Raw genomic sequence first — 8,225 nt, 5'->3', positions numbered from 1 at the left:
TGGGATCTCCGTGGCCAATGGCTGGTATGGTCATGATCAGGGGAGGAGGGAGATGCTCCAGGACAAGGTTAAAGTGAGAGGAGGGATCAGAGAGGATGAATGGCATGAGGAGCGGCATGGTGCACGGCATGGTGATGTTCTGGTCACTTTGTGGCTTTAATCATCAATGGCAAGTACTTGGTTTGGTTCAGTAGTCATAGAAGTACAGTAATGATCACAAAGCAAACTTGGTTTAGGCAAAGATCCAAAGGATAATAGCATGTGTGTCAAAACCGAGTTTGTGCTCGCCATGTGTTCGATGAAATGGCCGCATGGGTTTCAAATTCAAATTTTGCCAAACTTTTTCTTGGGAGTGGTTTAAATAATGTTTGGCTCACAGTGGTGGTGTTGGTTTGCAAAATAGATCAAGTTTTGAAAAATCCAAAAAGGGTATGATCGAGTTTCTGTTTCAATGTTGCCACTTGGCATGCTTTTATTGAGCAATTGAGACAGAGTCAACTATGGTGGTCAACACAAAAAGTGTTCATATTGATGAGGTCTTGGATAAGGTGCAAAGAGTTGGGAGGGTTTGCTTTGAGAATTGCTTAATACAAAGGCTCAAAGTGGGTAACATGTTAATAGTGGCAGATTTGACCATTATCACATGCAACTTGAATTTGAATTTTCCTTTGATTTGATTTGTGTTTCTTTGGTTCAAAAGTGTTTTTATTGGTTTATTTATGTTTCCCAACCATCTCCACCAAGTACAAATGGCTTAGGCCAAGATTTGTAAATTTGCCATTTGCTCTCATATGTCTTTCTCTTTTATTTTTCTTTTCTTTTCTTTTGTTTCTTTTTGACCTCAACTAGCAAGGTTTAGGGTTTTAGAGGTATTAGTAACACTCTAGCAAAAAATCATGGCAAACATCAACTCATTCATGCATGATCACTATGCACATATGCAACACTAATTCAAGTTTTTTGTTGGTTCTAAACTTTGAGAAATTGAGATTGAGATTCTTCATTGATTTCAAAAGTTGGGATGTTACAAACCCTTCCCCCTTACAAAAGATCTCATCCCGAGATCTAAAGAAAAAATTAGGTACTAAAGAGATCAGGGAATTCAGTCCTAATGTAATCTTCTCGCTCCCAGGTGGCTTCTTCTTCAGTATGGTTGCTCCACTGGATCTTCAAAAACATGATACTTCTGGTGCGGGTGGTTCCGAAGGCTTCTTCCATGATACAGATGGGTACTTCACGATAGGTCAAGTCTTTGTTGATATCCACCGATCTGTGATCGATGTTCTTGAAAACCTCCATCTTCTCAGGAACTTCCAAACACTTCCGAAGTAACGAGATGTGGAACACATCATGTACAGCTGACATTTCCTCCGGTAGTTCTAGTTGATAGGATACTTCTCCTTGGCGACTCAAAACTTTGAATGGTCCAACATATCTGGGGGCAAGCTTTCCTCTGAGTTGGAACCTCTGCATTCCTTTGAGTGGTGATACTTTCAGATATACAAAGTCTCCGATGTTGAAGGTCATCTCTCGGCGTCTCTTGTCGGCGTAACTCTTCTGTCTCGACTGAGCAGTCTTGAGGTATTCGCGGATCTTGTGAACCTTGTCTTCAGCTTCTCGGAGAATGTCGGGGCCAAAGATCTGACTATTCCCTACTTCCGACCAGTTCAAAGGGGTACGACACTTCCTTCCGTACAATGCTTCAAAGGGGGCCATTTGTAAGCTGGCTTGATAGCTGTTGTTGTATGTGAATTTTGCGAAAGGCAGACAGTCTTCCCATCTTGATCCATACTCTAGCACACAGGCTCCCAACATATCTTCGAGAATTTGCTTGACTCTTTCAGTCTGTCCATCTGTCTGTGGGGGATAAGCGGTGCTGAAATTCAGACGAGTTCCTAGTCCTTCGTGTACCTTCTGCCAGAATCTTGAGGTAAATTGGGATCCTCTATCCGACACAATTGACTTTGGGGTTCCATGCAGACTAACTATTCTTGAGATATACAACTCCGCTAGCTTGGGTCCTTGGTAGGTTGTTTTAACTGGTATGAAGTGGGCTACCTTGGACAACCTATCAATCACTACCCAAATAGAATCATTTCCTCTACTTGATTTGGGCAATCCGGTGATGAAATCCATTCCTACAGAATCCCATTTCCACTCAGGGATCTGTAATGGCTGTAGTAATCCTGCGGGTCACTGATGTTCTGCTTTGACTCGCTGGCATATGTCACACTTGGCTATGTAACTTCCAATCTCTCTCTTCATTCCATGCCACCAAAATTGTTCCTTCAAATCTTGGTACATCTTGGTTCCTCCGGGATGAATGGAATACAGGGTGTCATGAGCTTCCTTCAGAATGACTTGCTTCAACTCTGAATCTACTGGTACGCAGAGGCGTTTGTTGTACCAAAGAACTCCTTCTTCATCTTCCGTAAATCCAGGTGCTTTTCCTTCCGCCATCCTTTTCTTGATTCCCTTAATGCTGGCATTTCCTTTCTGTGCTTCCTTGATCTGACTCATCAAGGTGGGTTGGAGCTCAATGCTCGCTAAGAATCCTTCACTAACTAGCTCCAGTCTAAACTGCTCAAACTCTTGATACAAGCTAGGCTGTTCTTCGGCGATCATGGAGTTCAACTGACACGGCTGTCTACTCAGGGCATCCGCTACTACAATGGCCTTGCCGGGGTGGTAGTGAATTTCCATGTCATAGTTCTTGATCAATTCTATCCATCTTCTCTGCCTCATGTTTAGCTCCTTCTGGGTGAAAATGTACTTCAGGCTCTTATGATCCGAATAGATCTCACAGCGATTACCCATGAGGTAATGTCGCCATACCTTCAAGGCTAAAACTACAGCTGCTAGCTCTAAGTCATGGGTTGGGTAATTCTGCTCATGTTGCTTCAGTTACCTAGACAGATAGGATATGACTTTGCCTTCTTGCATCAACACACATCCAAGACCAATCTTGGAGGCTTCACAATAGACATCAAATGGCTTGGTGATATCGGGCATGATCAGTATTGGGGCGGTGGTCAATCTGTTCTTGAATTGTTGGAAACTCTCTTCACATTTATCCGTCCATTCAAACTTCTTATCTTTCTTCAATAGTTGAGTCATGGGTCTTGCTATGCTTGAGAATCCTTCAACAAACCTGCGGTAATATCCCGCCAATCCGAGAAATGCACGGACCTCAGTTTGAGTGGTTGGGGCTTTCCATTCCTCAACAGTCTTGATCTTCGTAGGATCTACAACAATTCCTCCCGCGGACAAGACGTGTCCCAGGAATCCTACTTCCTTTAAACATAACTCACATTTGCTAAACTTGGCATACAACTTGTGCTCCCTAAGGGTTTTCAGGATGATTGTCAGATGTTGCTCATGTTATTCTTCTGACTTGGAGTAGATTAGGATGTCGTCGATGAAGACAACGACAAACTTATCCAAAAATTTCATAAAGATCTTATTCATGAGATTCATGAAATAAGCGGGGGCATTGGTCAATCCAAATGACATGACATTGTACTCATACAATCCATATCTGGTGGTGAAGGCAATCTTGGGGATATCCATTGCACGAATCTTCAGTTGATGATAACCAGTCCTAAGATCGATCTTAGAGAACACTCTGGCACCGGTCAGCTGGTCAAACAGGTCTTCTATCTTTGGCAGGGGATATTGGTTCTTGATAGTGACATCGTTAAGCTTACGGTAATCCGTACATAAACGAGTGGCACCGTCCTTCTTGTCCATAAACAAAACTGGTGATCTCCAAGGTGACGCACTTGGTCGAATCAGACCTTTGTGCAACATGTCATCCAGTTGCTTCTTCAGCTCCACTAGTTCTGTCGGGTTCATACTATAGGCTCTCTGGGCTATGGGTCCTGTTCCAGGGATTAACTCAATGATAAACTCGATATCCCGATCTGGGGGCACACCGGGTAAGTCATCGGGAAACACATCAGGGTATCTGCAAACTATCCTGATTTGATCCAAGGTTGGCTTGACGATACTTGTGTTGCAGGTGAATTGTCTGGGCAGTCTCTCGGACACGTGTTCTACTAACACTCCGGTACTACTAGTCATGGTGATGGCCTTCTTGGCACAATCAATCAATCCATGATGTTTCGACATCCAATCCATACTCAGTACTACTTCCAAACCCTTGGCTCCCGATACTATCAAATTTGCATAAAAATCTACTTCATGTATTCGGATAGGTACTGATTTGCAAATTTTTCTAGCTTTGGTGGTTGACCCAGGTATTTGAACTATCATGACATGCTTCAAACTGATGGGTTGAATCTTACTAGTGCATGCAAAATCTTCCGTAACAAACGAGTGTGATGCTCCAGAATCAAACAAAACTCTTGCAGGTACTGAATTAACAGAAAACATACCCAGCACGACATCTGGCGCTTCATGGGCTTCTTCGGCATTCATGTGATAGAGGCGGCCGTTGCAGTTGTTCGGGTTGCTTGGGGCAAACTTTCTCCCGGTGGTAACACGGCGTTGCTGCTGAGCAGGAGCAGCAGTATTGGGGGCAGTCTTGGCTAGCTTCTTGGGGCACTCATTTGAGTAGTGACCCACAATTCCGCACTCATAACAAGTCACAGTTGACTTGTCCTTTGGGGTGATGGGAACAGCGTTGCTCCCAGTCCTTGGAGCAGTGTTGGTGTTGGTGTTGTTGTGGTTGCCGGGGGCTCTCATCGGGGCACGGTTAAAGTGGTTGTTGTTGTTGTGGTGGTGGTGGCCTCCTGGCCTGGGGTGTCCTCCACCACGGTTGGGGAAACTTGGGCGTGACAGCGGTGCTGAGGGCTTGTTGAATCTTGGGGCAAACCCTCCACTTGAGTTGGGGCGATACTTGGGCGTATTGCTGGGCCCACTTTGGTGCATCATCCAGCGCTTGCGGTTCTCGTTAGCTTGGTGGAGTTTTCCCTCCATCTGGATGGCTGAGTCCACCAGGGCTTCTAGATCAGCAAAGGGAATGTTTACCAGCACAGTCTGCATCTCATCGTGCAATCCGTTCAGGAATCTTTCCTTCCTTTTCTCAGTGGTGTCGGTCTCATCCGGGGCGTACCTTGACAGAGTGAGAAACCTGTCGCGGTATTCCACCACGGACATCCTTCGTTGTTTTAGTTCCCTGAATTCATCCCTCATCTTCTTTATCAAACCCGGGGGCACATGGTACTTGCTAAACTTGATCTTGAAATCTGCCCAAGTCATTACCTGCCCTGCATTCATTGCACGGGTACTTGTCCACCAGGCTCTGGCAGGTCCTGCCAAATAGTGGGTGGCAATCAGTACTTTTTCTGCTGCTTCAACTCCGGCTACTTCCAAGTTGTTTTCAATTACCTGGAGCCAATCATCAGCATCTAGGGGCTCTTCGGTCTTGCTGAACATGGGAGGATTAGTGTTCTCAAAGTTCTTCAGTTTGGATCCAGGATGATCATCGTTTCCATGGCCTTGGTTGTTCTCAGCTATTTGCTGCAGTGCGGCAATATTGGCTTGTCTTTCAGCTCTTTCAGCCTCTCTATCTGCCATCATCATTTGTAACATCTGCATCATGGCATCTTGGTTCGTGCTTCGGGTTGGAGGGGCCATCAGAACATTGAGATGGATCATGAGATAAGGGGGAATTTTCTATGGCTTGTTTTGGGGTGAAGTTCAAATTTTTTTAAAACTTGAGTACTTTATATGCTGAAATTAAACACACTTTCATTCATTCATTCAAAGCAACATTACAAACTAGCACCCAATGGTTTTAAGAACCATTTCCTCATTATACGATACAAACTCACACCTACGCAAGTGAACAAGTGATACTACTCTTCATCAACATCTATCGGAGTGAGAGCATCCACTCCGGCTTCCATGAACTCATAGCCATCCACATAGGGGTGGAAGGCCAGGTCTTCATCTTCCTCTTCCTCATAGTCATCGTCATTGCTCACGTAGGAGTATCCATCTCCCTGGATATCTTCTCCTTCTCCTTCTCCTTCCAGGTCCTTCAGTTGGTTCTCCTGGGCCTGGACAGTCTCCTTAAGTGAGGCTATCTTTGCGCGGAGGCGAGCGATGGTGTAGTCCTTCTTCGTATTCTGACGGCGAAGAGTCTTGCGCTCCTTGGCAAGGATCTTGATGGTCTCGGTCTACTGTGCCTGCTGGAGGTAGGTGTGGTTGGCGTAGGCGCGGGAGTTGTCCAGCTCCATGCGGGTCTCACACAACATGAAGTCAAGGTGCTCCACATGGTACTTCACCTCGGGGTGAGGTGACAGATCCATCGGTGCTCCCATGGAGTCATGCCTTGCGAGGTGGAAATAGCGGGTTCCCCAGATCTAGGGCAGGTTCTTCCCACACAGACGGGCAAGTGCTTCCTGCATGGCGCGAGCTAGTCCGTCCGCCCAGTTGTTCTCCCTCAAGGAGAACTGGATCCTCTCGGACATGGGTGGCTCCAGCTCCCCTCGCAGGTCTGCAATGATGACCCACTGCAGCTGCCCTCCGGGCTGATCGTTGACATGTCCTCCGAAAAACTCCAGGTGCGGGCGCCCGAGGTACTCTGCTAACTCCTTCAAGTCCTTCTCGAAGACTAGGCTTCCTCCATTGCCCAGCTGGTAGAACTTGGTCTGGGTGAACTGTTCCATCTGTAGACGAATTGGATGAGTAAGTTAGAGAAGTGCAAGTGTGTCAAGATTTTATGTAGAATTACGAGAAAACAACGAGCATGAATTTCTCTTTTTTTTAAAGATCTCAAAGGTAAGAATGAGAATAAGTTTTCATAAGTATTCACTTTGGTTATTTTGGAAACTTAGTTTTTCAGACGTCCATTCTAAACTAGGGCCTCCTAAGGTCAAACAACGGCTCTGATACCAACTTGTCAACACCCGGATTTTTAAGTCCAGATGCCTATTATGCCATACATCGCAATCCCGGGAAGATTGTTTTTGCGAGACATAATAAGTTCATATCACAGCACATCATTTATTACAAACCATAATTGTCTTACAATATAGGATCACATGATCCAGTTTCATTACAACAATTGATCTAGAGATCAAATACATAACACACAACGGAAGATACGTAGTAGTGGTTCATCTGCTCCACAGCCAACGCTTGACGTCATGAGGTAGTCCTAGTTATCGTATACGTCCTGCTGACCACCTTCCGGGTACGGGGTCTCCTCTTCATAGTCTGGCCATTTGAATAGCCAGGGACAAAGCCATGAGTACTTTAAAGTACTCGCAAACTATTCTAATAGAGGTACTAATAGCTCTAAGTAGGTTCTAAACTCTAGTTTCATTTGCATAAAGCTAGTTTTCTTTCATAAGCACTTACTAGTTAAGACTCTTTATTTTCCTAGACTTACCCAAGTGGGAACATTAGTGTCGTTCCCACAACTCTCGTTGTGATTCAAAACCAAGTCACCATTCAAGTTCAAAACACAAGTTACGAGCCATATTTAGAAAAGTTCTGATGACGGAACAGTATGGCCTTTCCAACTGTCCATGACCGTGGACGCGGCTATTCGAATAGTTTAAACTCTACAGAGGTTGTACTCTTGTGCCACAACTTTTGATTACATCCATCAAGGATAGCCCTGAATCATCATAACTCAGTATGCGGATCATCAACCATTAACCTTTCACTTACATACTCTAGTATAGGCACCCCCCCATGAGCTTGGCCTCGTAGTGATAACAATCTGTCATCCTAGGAACTGCACAGGGCTTGGGTAGGACAATCAACTCTTTTCACGTCATTTCACTTTCAACGGAGGCAGTCTCGGCATAACCTCTATGATGTTTGTTAGAGGGAACCCATACTAAGATACATAAATTTCCAGCTAAAGCCTTACCCATAATAAGGTATTGTGGGGGTACTCTAAAATTGGAATGCTATCGCATCCGAACCCAACCATCAGTTTTTATCAAATTCACCAAGTCATTCAAGAGTCACCTTCACCTTCAGAACTTTCAATAGAATGAATCATCATTCCAAGATTTTCACCAATCACTTGCTTCACAAGTTCCCATCTAGAGTAAACCAATTTTTAGTTTAGCACTAGCAACTAATCATGAGGGGTGCTACCATAGTTTTTCTTGCTAAGCTAGGTGTGACACTTCTTGTGATACTCCACACTTAGACACAAATTAAGAAATACAATAAGTAAGCTTGAGTAAATAAAGTAAAGAGTAAAGCAAGGTAAAAACTTGGTTTGGATGAATAAG

Source organism: Lolium rigidum, chromosome 4 (assembly GCF_022539505.1).
Source record: "Lolium rigidum isolate FL_2022 chromosome 4, APGP_CSIRO_Lrig_0.1, whole genome shotgun sequence".
Classification (NCBI taxonomy): Eukaryota; Viridiplantae; Streptophyta; class Magnoliopsida; order Poales; family Poaceae; genus Lolium; species Lolium rigidum.
This window is presented reverse-complemented; position numbering follows the sequence as displayed.